The sequence below is a fragment of the Lepidochelys olivacea genome (assembly GCF_965140295.1).
Source record: "Lepidochelys olivacea isolate rLepOli2 genome assembly, chromosome: 1".
Lineage (NCBI taxonomy): Eukaryota > Metazoa > Chordata > Testudines > Cheloniidae > Lepidochelys > Lepidochelys olivacea.
The window spans coordinates 276,309,292-276,322,591 of NC_140411.1; the positions used below are offsets into that span (position 1 = coordinate 276,309,292).

At 38.0% G+C, this 13,300-nt stretch overlaps 1 protein-coding gene across 2 annotated transcripts in view; it reads left to right on the forward strand.

The window, feature by feature from the left end:
- MGAT4C (MGAT4 family member C) overlaps positions 1 to 13,300 on the forward strand; it is a 683,798-nt gene that overhangs the window by 334,773 nt on the left and 335,725 nt on the right. For both annotated transcript variants that reach the window (XM_084637898.1, XM_084637899.1), the window contains exon 3: positions 10,292 to 10,374. The gene's annotated coding sequence lies outside the window, so the exon portion shown is untranslated. The remainder of the gene's footprint in view (positions 1 to 10,291; positions 10,375 to 13,300) is intronic.

The following is a 13,300-nucleotide window of genomic DNA, read 5'->3' on the forward strand; positions in this document are numbered from 1 at the left end:
ATTTAAATCATGATTTATTCTTCAAGTATTCATTTGGATGTAACCAGTAATTCTGTAAGAAGTGAATTTTAAGTTAGCATTAATCATTTTCCATTTATTATTTTACTAATAGTTATGTTATCAGTATTGAAGTGTAATATTGAAAGTGCTATCAGCAGAAAAGCATATTATAAGTGCTATGAGTTATCTTTTTTCATTATATAATTCATTTGGCTTTCTGGAAATCATACTACTGTATATATAGGAAATTCTTTGTGGCTGCACAATGTTTTAAAAGGGAAACATGGCCTATGTCATTTTTATAGCATTTAGTTATGAAATGTCACAAATGACTTGTATATAACGGAGACTAAAACACCTATTTTAATTTACTCAGTGCCACAAAACATTTCCACACAAGCCCTCTGATCAACACATGTAAGAATAGGAGTACTTGTGGCACCTTAGAGACTAACAAATTTATTTGAGCAAAACTTGTGCGAGCTACAGCTCACTTCATCGGATTCATACAGTGGAAAATACAGTGGGGAGATTTTATATACACAGAAAACATGAAACAATGAGTGTTACCATACACACTGTAACAAGAGTGATCAGGTAAGGTGAGCTATTACCAGCAGGAGAGCGGGGGGCTGGGGGGAGGTGAACCTTTTGTAGCGATAATTAAGGTGGGCCATTTCCAGCAGTTGACAAGAACGTGTGAGCAATGGGGCGGGGGGGGGAATAAACATGGGGAAGTAGTTTTACTTTGTGTAATGACACATCTACTCCCAATCTTTATTCAAGCCTAAGTTAATTGTGTCCAGTTTGCAAATTAATTCCAATTCAGCAGTCTCTCATTGGAGTCTGTTTTTGAAGTTTTTTGGTTGAAGAATTGCCACTTTTAGGTCTGTAATAGAGTGACCAAAGAGATTGAAGTGTTCTCCGACTGGTTTTTGGATTAATTCTTGACGTCTAATTTGTGTCCATTTATTCTTTTACATAGAGACTGTCCAGTTTGGTCAGTGTACATGGCAGAGGGGCATTGCTGGCACATGATGGCATATATCACATTGGTAGATGTGCATGTGAAGGAGCCTCTGATAGTGTGGCTGATGTGATTAGACCCTATGATGGTGTCCCCTGAATAGATATATTCAGGGGACACCGTTGCCAACTGTGTCCACTGTTCCTCACACGTTCTTGTCAACTGCTGGAAATGGCCCACCTTGATTATCACTACAAAAGGTCCCGTCCACACCCGCTCTCCTGCTGGTAATAGCTCACCTTACTTGATCACTCTCCTTACAGTGTGTATGGTAACACCCATTGTTTCATGTTCTCTGTGTATATAAAATCTCCCCACTGTATTTTCCACTGTATGCATTCAATGAAGTGAGCTGTAGCTCACGAAAGCTTATGCTTAAATAAATTTGTTAGTCTCTAAGGTGCCACAAGTACTCCTTTTCTTTTTGCGGATACAGACTAACACGGCTGCTACTCTGAAACATGTAAGAATGTTTCTGAAGTATCAGGTAAGCTGTACTGGTTCCAAATTAGTTATTAGTGATAGGACTCAAATGATTATTTCCCTCTCATGCTTTGAGCACGCAAAGTGTTTTCTTTTGCTGAATGTACTCTAAGTACAAGTGAATTTAGTACTAATTAATGTGAGGTACTGAGTTGATAGCATGGGAGACACAAGGTGTCTGATTTTTCTCTCACACCAGCATAAGTTGTGAGTAACTTCACTGAAGTTAAGAGGAGAATCAGGCCAAAGGTCTGTAGTTAGTCTCAGAAAACTCTGTGCAGCAGGGCAAGCTTTTATCTGGTTCCCTGACAATGTGTCTTACCACCGTCTGAAGAGGGATCCATTCTATACATATGAATGAGTAGTACAGTCTGCCTGCACATTCAGGCCTTCCTACTACAATGGCGAACAAGGGTGACAGTTGGTGATGGATTTGTGATGTGGACAATGGTTCAGTAATAAACAAAAGTAATATTTTCAAAAGTGGCTAAATCACTTAAACTCAATGGGACTTACGCTTCTTAGTGATTTAGATGCTTTTGAAAATAGGACTTTGCCTAAGTGACTTCAGAAACTCTTCAGAAAATGTTACCACTAAGTACAGCATCCCAACTCATTTCAGATAGTTAGAAATTTCTAAATCTACAGGACTTAAGCTTTCCCCAGCCAGCCAAAGCAAGGGCTTATGCCATGTTATGATTCCTAGTCTGTGAACAGCCTCTATTTCCACTCAGATATCACTTTTTGTAGATAAACAAGTTAACCCTTTTCTGACTTCCAAAGTAATTGGGTGTATACAGCTCCACACACACCTCTTTTCTATGACAAATATACACTCAGCGGAAGCCTCCCTGTAAGAACTTGAAGGATTGGGACCTGGGACCATGGGGGATCTGTTCTACAGCTGCTGCCGCCACCTCAGCACTGGAGGGTTAGGATGTGCTCTTGTGGGTGGACCCTGGGGTCTGGGTTTGGTAGGAAGTACCACTCAGCAGGACCCGAGTGGCAGCCCCTCACAGCCCACTGATTGGCTTGAACCAAGAAGCCATGATGACAAGCTCTCTGAGCAAAAACATGGACTGACTGCCTGTCTCTCCTCCTAATCCTGCTTGCAATAGACCTTAGATTCTGGCTTTCAACTCTGGTTTGTCCTTGTCTGTGCTCTTCGACTGCTGTCTGTAACCAGGCTCCTGATCTCCTGGTAACCGGAAACTGCCTGCTTCCTGATGCCTGACCCTCAGTCTGTCCTCTGGCCTATCTTGGATTCCCACCTCCAAGTACCTGATTTGGGCTGACTCCTGCTCTGACCACTATGTCTGACCACCTTCATCCTGGTCATGGCACTCCCTACCCCAAAATATAAAATCTGCATCAGTGTGGCCTTTGCCCACTCTATGTACCTGGAAGAAAAATAGCTGCAGATATCAATAACATCAGGTTACAAAGAATATCCTTAAATTGGGTAAACGCTCAGCTACACATATGACCAGGACCAGGATTGGTTCGTTCTTCCACTTGAGATTAGTAGGTGGTGGTTGTGGTGGAGAAATTTGCAACAAAGTACTTGTTACTTTCTTCAAGCCTCTCACACACCTGTTTTTTGGTGATTAAGACCAGAAACTCCAGCAAATCCTGTGCTCTAGACACTAGGAATATAATCTGACTATTCCCAATGACATAATTTAGTTCCTGCTTTTCCAAATACCCCTGTAGTATTACGTGTCCAGCTCTATATAAGGAGGTGAGGACCACCATTAGATTATTAAAAAAAAAACCAACAACACTTGTTGCAGGGATTTTTATTGTATAAATAATAAAGTTTTTTCCATAGGATATCGTGACAATTTTGGTAAAGTTCATACAAAGGGCATCAAACTCATTGACAGCTGAATCGACTAGGTTGGAGTTTCAATACCAAAACTCTTTGCGATGACATTCTCCTTTCCTCTCCCACTCTCTGAAAAGCAAACTCCAAAAACCTTTTTTAACATTGAAAACCTCCAACTTTTCAAGCATTTTTCTGAGGAGCACATTTAATTACTTAAAGAGTTCTCTGACAGAAGATAATGATAAATTCTGTGTAGGCTTATTTAATTCAGGGCTGAGGATGTGAGAAGAAAATGTCAGTTATAATGGAAAGCTAATCACATATGTAACTATGCTGAAAGACCAGTCTTCACTGGTGAGATTTTCAAAAACTTCCAAGTGAGGCGTATGGGTGCCTAACTTCCATTGAGTTTCACTGGGACCTGTGATATTCTAGCTGCTGAACTGCAAACAGGGAGAAAAGCTGTTTTTCTTCTTCTCTTTGTGTATTTCTGTTAAGAAGAAACAAGTTATGATTTTCACTTACAAACCTGAGAGCTCCCACCTAAAATTACCTTTTTTCCCTTTGCAAGAATATTTGATACCACTTAAGACTATCAAACAAGGGACTTTCTCCCCTGAAAACTCTCTAAAATTAAAATGTTTAAACAAAGATTCGAGTTTTAAATTTTCGTAATATTTGTTGTACACCAAGCAAATTCTTCATTAAACAAAAAATGAAGTGAAGTTACCTGGCAACCAAACTCAAATTATTATTATGTTGTGGTAGTGCAAAAAAGTGACATTACTCTGAAGTTACAATATCCCTTATATTGTAAGCTCCTTGGGGCAGGAATTCTTGTTTTTTCCTCCCCCAGGACCCAGGACAATGGGGTCCTGGTCCATGACTAGGGCTCTTAGGTGCTATGGTAGTACAAATAATTATTATTAATAATAATGCTGGATGTTGAATTCTGAATCAGAACTAACTATAACCCGTTATCCAAATATGCCCACTATATATTGTACATGTGGCCATAGAACATGGTCTGTAAATCTTTAGAATGCTGCAGGGCCAATGGTGCAGCATGTTCTTTATCTCTGTTGTGACAGTTGCTGTTAGTACATGCCTGACCTAAATTGTTTCTCCAGGTGCTGTCTGTGTGATGGGTTTTCCCAGAGTTGGTAGAAAACATGTCTGAAATTGTCACATCAGATCCCAACCCTGTTGCCACAATACCTCAGCATATCCCAGGTCTGTGTATATTGGTGTGATAGTGCTTATGTCGGGCCTCATCTTGCAAATACTTGTGCACATAGCAACTTCACTCTGTGAACGGATCTGTTGAAGTAAAAGGGCAAGACCATAAGGGCCAGTTTACACAATGCAACCAACTGATTCAATACAAGCAAAATTACAGATGTTTCCTGGATCAGGCCCTTAATAAGTAATTCAGTATTAGAATATTATGGGTACTCAATACTTATCATACCATCCTCTTCTGAATGCCAGCCTTTACTGTCTGGGAGCCTTTTACATACCTGTCCGTGTGCACAGAATAATCCAGAAGGTATATATTTCTTAGCCACTCTCTTCCTACAGAACCTCTTATCTAACTGCCAGGCTTAGCTTTTAAATGTTACCGTGTGTGTCATTTACCAAAAGAGATTTAGATATCTAAATCTTTAGCTATTTTTATAACATCTTTGACAAAACCATGTTTACTCATAGTGGGCCCAAATAAAAGAGACTTTGAGAAACTTCTTCTCCCAGAAACTTGAAGGGATACCACTCAGAGCCTTTCAGGATCCAGGTGGCAATGACATCACAACTGATAAATTCATTTTGAGACTAGTTTATAGCATTCTAACCTGAGTTAGTCTCATCAGCACATTGGACTAAACTGAAAAAGGACTAGTTGACTTTTTTCTGCATTCACCTCATGCCTCCTTATTATGGTCTACAGTGAAACTAGGAGTCTTGTTGCCATAAATCAGCTGCATGATCGTTGAACCAGTAAATTGAGAAGTTGACTTCAGCCCACAGTCACAGTTACATCTCTCTTTTGGTGTGTGTGCTGCTTCTCAGCAAAAGGATTGTCATGGTGCAACGGCAATAGATGTGTATCACTTTTTCACAGCTGCTAATTGCTGTATCTCAAGCTACCAAATTGATAGATATTACTCTGAATACTGCATAGTGCCAGCTCATTAGCACAGGGGGAAAAGGATAGCTTTATCTTTGTTAAAACATTTTAACTTATTACAAATATTTAATAATTAATAACAATTGACTTATCAGGAAGTACTGTTGAGACCAGTACTTGATATACTGTATGATGTTACGCATTGTGGTTTGGTAGTAGTGTATTAATTTGTCATTTCATCATCTGAGTATTTTTAAATAATTTAAAGTATGAATCTATGTCCTAATTTATCTTTAACTAATAAAAGTGTTCTTAATGATTCTCAAACTATTTGCCACCTTGACTTAACGTTTTAAGTCTGCTACATCTATCTTCTACTTGAAGCAGCTACTACCATGCTGTTTTTACAGTGATTTTACACTGAATTTTGCAGGGTTTTTTTTTTTTTTTAACAATATCTATATTTCATGTGGTGGTGTTTGTAGGTTTTGGACTACTCATATTATACTGTTCTCAATTCTTTTTATATAGTGCTCAAGAACATCAGATGGACACTTTATAAACAGAAATAAATTAGAGTTCCCTTTATGCTGTGAAAACCCCTATGGAATGTTTATGCTTGAAGAGAAGAAGAATGAGAGTCTGGACAATCTGTTGCTCATTCAGACAAAATCAGTTTAATCATAACTATAACGAAGGAACTAAACAAACAAATTCTTAAGTTCTCTTCGCAGGAAATGTTCCTACTTCTGTCCCTGCCAAATATTCTGAGTATTTTGTAGCACTGTATTCAGTGCCTACAGTTTAGTACAGAGTGCAGTGTGTAAAGACTTTTGGGAGTACATTTTCTTCTGTGTTGTTGTTTTTTTTTTACATCTGTCACCAAATACAATCTAGTGTGTTCCCAAAATAGACTGTTTGTGCTTCAGGAACACTTTTCTGAGCATCAGGGATAAAGCTTCTCTGGTAGGGATGATTTAGCAGTACCTACAGAAGGGGTAAACTCCATCAGAGGATGGGTAAATCACCCCAACCTTCAGTTTGGTGGTGGTAGAATTTGTAGTTCTGGAGTATAAAAATGCACGAAGTAGTTAAAAATAATGGTTCTTATAGTGTTTGGAGCACACTTCTAGCAGCATCTCAATGTACATTCCAGTATTGTTTTATTCAAGTTTCTTTTCATAAACGACCCTTTAGATTTCCCATGACAAAAGGAAATCAGAAATCTGCAGGTTCTGTTTAGACACTAACAATGTCATTAATGTAGGATGGTAGAGTTTAGAACCAATCTAAACTACAAAATAGTGGCAATTGAAAGATCATCATTACTTTTACAGAACTAACAAATGCCTATATAAGTTGTGTTCCTCTGTTGGATGTTTAGCATTATCTTAATTATTGCTGGTAATAAGGGCTATTCATACCCTAATCAAACTTCAATAATTTTAAAGTATTTTGTCAGTAATATGGATTTTATATACTACCCTTTTAGTGCTATGTTCAGGAAAAGAGGTAAAATAAGGATGTATGTATGTGTATAAAATAGCTATGATTGCATAAAGGCAATGTATATATAATGTACATAAATATTTGCTGATCATTTTTGAGACAAAAACTTTACCCCATTATTGTCAATTTCTCTCTCCAACCAATCAAATAGTAGTTTTTGGAAATAAATGTAATTAGGCTTTGAAGGATTAGATTTTTATTGGTAAATATCAGTAAAGTCGATTTCACTGTACACTCACAACTTGATTGTAGAAAAAAAATGCCATTGATGAATAACAGAAATTTATGACAGGCAAAGTAAGAAGATGCTGCTTGAGAATTTATTAGAGTTTGATTTAAAGACATTTACTTTGTATATTTTGATATATGATAATGACAATTTGTGTATTAAAGGACACAAAACTTTAACTTTTTGAAATCAATGTCTATTGTCATTGAATAATTTTCTGACCTGCTCTGTTGTCTAAGCCCCCAATAATTGCCCACAACTGTGAAAACTGAAATTGATAAAAAAGCATAAACCCCATAATTTTGCGCAACTTCAAAAATTTAAATAGATACAAATAGAAAAATATTTAAAAAATAAACATTATCTGTTGAAATGATAAAAAAAAAGAATTCTTCCAAGTCTAAGTATAATTTAAATCGTTATAGTAATATTGTATATACTCAGATTAGTGTTCTTTTTCCTTTAATTTCCCACTTTAAAAGTCTATCTTATGTTTAAACCATATGAGTTTGGGTTGTTATTTTATTTTTATAATACCTAAAAATGTGCTAGATGTTTGTCAGACGTATAATAAGATAGATACCTGTCCCCAAAGAATTATACTTAAAACAGACAACATATCATGTAGAATCTAGATTACAGACAAAAGAATCATAGAATCATAGAATATCAGGGTTGGAAGGGACCCCAGAAGGTCATCTAGTCCAACCCCCTGCTCAAAGCAGGACCAATTCCCAGTTAAATCATCCCAGCCAGGGCTTTGTCAAGCCTGACCTTAAAAACCTCTAAGGAAGGAGATTCTACCACCTCCCTAGGTAACGCATTCCAGTGTTTCACCACCCTCTTAGTGAAAAAGTTTTTCCTAATATCCAATCTAAACCTCCCCCACTGCAACTTGAGACCATTACTCCTCGTTCTGTCATCTGCTACCATTGAGAACAGTCTAGAGCCATCCTCTTTGGAACCCCCTTTCAGGTAGTTGAAAGCAACTATCAAATCCCCCCTCATTCTTCTCTTCTGCAGGCTAAACAATCCCAGCTCCCTCAGCCTCTCCTCATAACTCATGTGTTCCAGTCCCCTAATCATTTTTGTTGCCCTTCGCTGGACTCTCTCCAATTTATCCACATCCTTTTTGTAGTGTGGGGCCCAAAACTGGACACAGTACTCCAGATGAGGCCTCACCAATGTCAAATAGAGGGGAACGATCACGTCCCTCGATCTGCTCGCTATGCCCCTACTTATACATCCCAAACTGCCATTGGCCTTCTTGGCAACAAGGGCACACTGCTGACTCATATCCAGCTTCTCGTCCACTGTCACCCCTAGGTCCTTTTCCGCAGAACTGCTGCCTAGCCATTCGGCCCCTAGTCTGCAGCTGTGCATTGGGTTCTTCCGTCCTAAGTGCAGGACCCTGCACTTATCCTTATTGAACCTCATCAGATTTCTTTTGGCCCAATCCTCCAATTTGTCTAGGTCTTTCTGTATCCTATCCCTCCCCTCCAGCGTATCTACAACTTCTCCCAGTTTAGTATCATCCGCAAATTTGCTGAGAGTGCAATCCACACCATCCTCCAGATCATTTATGAAGATATTGAACAAAACCGGCCCCAGGACCGACCCTTGGGGTACTCCACTTGATACCGGCTACCAACTAGATATGGAGCCATTGATCACTACCCATTGAGCCCAACAATCTAGCCAGCTTTCTACCCACCTTGTAGTGCATTCATCCAGCCCATACTTCCTTAACTTGCTGACAAGAATACTGTGGGAGACCATGTCAAAAGCTTTGCTAAAGTCAAGAAACAATACATCCACTGCTTTCCCTTCATCCACAGAACCAGTAATTTCATCATAAAAGGCGATTAGATTAGTCAGGCATGACCTTCCCTTGGTGAATCCATGCTGGCTGTTCCTGATCACTTTCCTCTCATGCAAGTGCTTCAGGATTGATTCTTTGAGGACCTGCTCCATGATTTTTCCAGGGACTGAAGTGAGGCTGACTGGCCTGTAGTTCCCAGGATCCTCCTTCTTCCCTTTTTTAAAGATTGGCACTACATTAGCCTTTTTCCAGTCATCCGGGACTTCCCCGGTTCGCCACGAGTTTTCAAAGATAATGGCCAATGGCTCTGCAATCACAGCTGCCAATTCCTTCAGCACTCTCGGATGCAACTCGTCCGGCCCCATGGACTTGTGCACGTCCAGCTTTTCTAAATAGTCCCTAACCACCTCTATCTCCACAGAGGGCTGGCCATCTCTTCCCCATTTTGTGATGCCCAGCGTAGCAGTCTGGGAGCTGACCTTGTTAGTGAAAACAGAGGCAAAAAAAGCATTGAATACATTAGCTTTTTCCACATCCTCTGTCACTAGGTTGCCTCCCTCATTCAGTAAGGGGCCCACACATTCCTTGGCTTTCTTCTTGTTGCCAACATACCTGAAGAAACCCTTCTTGTTACTCTTGACATCTCTGGCTAGCTGCAGCTCCAGGTGCGATTTGGCCCTCCTGATAACATTCCTACATGCCCGAGCAATATTTTTATACTCTTCCCTGGTCATATGTCCAACCTTCCACTTCTTGTAAGCTTCTTTTTTATGTTTAAGATCCGCTAGGATTTCACCATTAAGCCAAGCTGGTCGCCTGCCATATTTACTATTCTTTCAGAGAAAGAATACTTACTATTCTTTCAAAGAGTAGGGATTAGATGCACAAATTAATTATGTGCAAACGCTTTAAGAAACAGAAAGCTGACTTTTTACCCCTTGGTCTATCATAAAATATGGAGGTACTTTATTGTTGTGTGTTGATAAAAACCCACACCCAAACTATATCTATATAAAACATTGATGTTTACCCCTAGAAATGTTAATGGGAGTTTTTGTTTTACAATATTTTTTTGGACTGTATGTCTATATGCTGATAAATAGATATGCAAAGAAAAGCAGATGATCTAAATTTGAAATATCCTTGCAAGGGCTCATTATTGCTATTTTATTCTTTTAGTTGTTTTTGACTGTATACTTATATGCATGAAAATTAAGAGTCTGACAGTATGGGAAGCTAAAATCCTTTCTTTGTCTGTTTTGGTTTAGCAGACCACCACACATTGAACTTTCTAATCAGATGACCAACCCTAACTTTGATGTGGCAGGATTGCCATTGGGAGGAGTGAAAGGTAATTCAATTTTGCTTTTTCTTGTCAGTGTTTATTGAGCAAAATTATACCAGTCTGGTTGCTAGAGTGTGTATCACCTAAGCAAGGAGGCAGTGCATTGTCTGTTATGTTTGACTCATCTTTAATCATCCCTCATATCAAAGTGATTCAACTCTTAGCAAAATACACACTTGGATCTGGAGCATACAGTGTGCCTGATTGAAATATTTCACATTCTGCGTTTGTGGATCACGTGATGCATATGTGATATGTGTATTTTCAATGTTTCCTCATATGAAAAAAATGAAATTTTCTACTATTTTCACTCTTTCTGTTAAAGCATCTGTTAGTTATGTTAAGTTCTGTCTAAAAAAGTTCTACTTATTCCTTAAAATTCAAATATTATCTCTAAATCTGCAGCAACTGCTGAGATAAAATTGTAGAAATGCTGACTTTCATTTCATTGTCTGGCTTTCACTATACTTGCTAATATTTGGCAGCTTTTCCCCATGTACCAGCCTCATTTTATATCCCTGCTGTTATGTTCTTGAACTTTGTCATGGCTACAATCCTAGGGCATCTGAACTGTCAGATATAAAAGTGGGAAGAGAGAAAGAGGCTATGAGAGTTGTAGAAGGCAAAAAGCTTAGTAATGTGCTGATGAATTTCCTTCCAGCAGATAGTTTTCACTTCGCCTTCATTGCTGTCACATTTCCTTAAATAATAGGAAGACTTTTCCACTAATGGGCAATGGAGGCTGTTCGCTTGATGAGAACTTGCAGAGGCAGCCTGCCATGTGCCTTTATCTTTTAAACTGAGGTGAAACAAGCTTGCCTGGCTGCAGATAAGCGGCTTAGAAGCAGTCCTATTCAGATGTACCTGTCACTAATTTATCTGGGGTTTTTTTGTATTCATATATACTGTTCTATGTGCAGCGGAGCATTAAATTGCTTTCCACTGGGAGCAGGTCACATTCAGGGGTCGACAGAACCATGCTCCTGGATGAAGAATACTTGATTCATACAGGCTGTGTCTGTCGAGATCTTGGCAGCTGAATTTTCTATCTAATTAGAGATTTTACTCAGGCTTTTTACTGGAAAAGCTGATAACATTTTAATATAACGTAGATAGCCATTAAGAACCTTTTCAGCTGCACTGCATTTATGTATGTTTTACAGAGCAAAATGAGCGGCTGCTGAATATTGGTATGTTTGGATTGACAAAGAAAATTAATCACCTTTAGTGATACCCATTGTTGTGGTAATTGTGCAGTAAAGATAAATTTCACTTCCCGTCAAATGGTAGCAAGCTTCCCATTTTATTTTATTTGTTCAATTTTGATAAATATTCTTTCATGCATCTTTTTAGCTAAGTCAAACGAAAGAAATGAGACTTAGGCTCTTTTTAAAATATCAAACTGGAGGCCAGCCTAAAATCTCCCTGAATCCCTCTTGCTGAAAGTGTTTCCTTCTGCATTTTAAGAGATGTTCATTTCAGAAAGTCTGTTTTGAGTATTCTACACAGTTTGCAAGAAGACAGTTGAAACTCATAACATTCCTGTGTTTGGAGTGCGTAAAGAATGTATTTACTGTTCGAGTACTCCTACTATTTGTGTAACATAATTTTTTTCAGTGTTTGGTATTGCTAAGAAGGGGTAGAAATGTGAAACTTCAAGCTATTTGTCTTTGCTGTTGCTTCTCAGTTTGTAAACTATGCAAAATTAACCAAAAAATGGCAAAGTGGTTGGTAAATGAAAGCAATAAGAGTGACGTTTCTTTCATGTTGGTAGTTTGCAATGACATGAATCTTTGTTGAAAAATAAATTTGTAATACAATGCTTGTTTTTTTATTGAGAAGTGAGCATTATTTACTGAGATGCAGGGCAAAGCAAATTTGTTAATTTCTTACACTAGCACAGAAAAAGTTTAATATAAACTAAAAGGGGGATTTAACACTCCACTTACTGAAAATCATTCCTTTCGTTCTTTTTTTCTTTGGCAGGAATATTTTTGACATTCAGTATACAGCAATTGTCTTTTTTATGATATTAATGTATATAAGTGTATCACAAAACAACCTATTGGATCAGTCTTGCAGAACTCACAGTATTTAAATGAATCATCACATATTCTAACCTGTAAATTAGACAGTGACCTCTAACCTTGTTAGACTGTCTCATAAACTGTGTTGCCAAATACAGTTTGTACATTTCACAACATTTAATTGGAAAGGTAACACTTCCTGAAATATGTATATTCCTCCAAATTACATTCTCTTTAGTTAGAACCTAAGAGGTTTAACTACTGAACAGAAAATAACACAAAAGAAAATCCAACAGACCTTTCCTTTGAAGAAAGTAAAATATCCAGTGGGAAATCGACTCAAATTTGCAGTGTAATTTACTGTATTTCATGCATTTGGATTCAGTTGGTAACCAACAATAAATCTGTACTTTGTACTGAAGAAATTAATATTCAGAATTTGAAAGTCAACTCATAAAATGAGTTACCTAAGTCGTATGGTATTTTTCTGTTCCCTTATTGAAGAAACATACATTAGAATCAAGTTTCTGGTGGTCATGCTTATGTAAAGTGAATTAAAAGCCATACATATTCTTGAGTACTTAATTTAAATTCATTTTTGTGAACATCCCCATCCCAGAAAACTTGTTCATTTGAAAATTTGTGGAAAGCAAGACAGAAATGGGTACAAACACAATCAAAGTCCTGCCTTGAGTGCAGGGGACTGGATTAGGAGACTTCTCAAGGTCCCTTCCAGTCGTATGATTCTATGAAAGCAAATCCATTTCAAATGGATTCATAGTGAAGGAAAATGCTTCATTCAGTAGGCGTTTTAAACCTCCAGTCCCCTTTTTTAAAAAAAAAAATCAAAACAAAACAAAATGAAGAGCAATTTAAACCAAAGTAAAAATCAACAAAACTGGCAA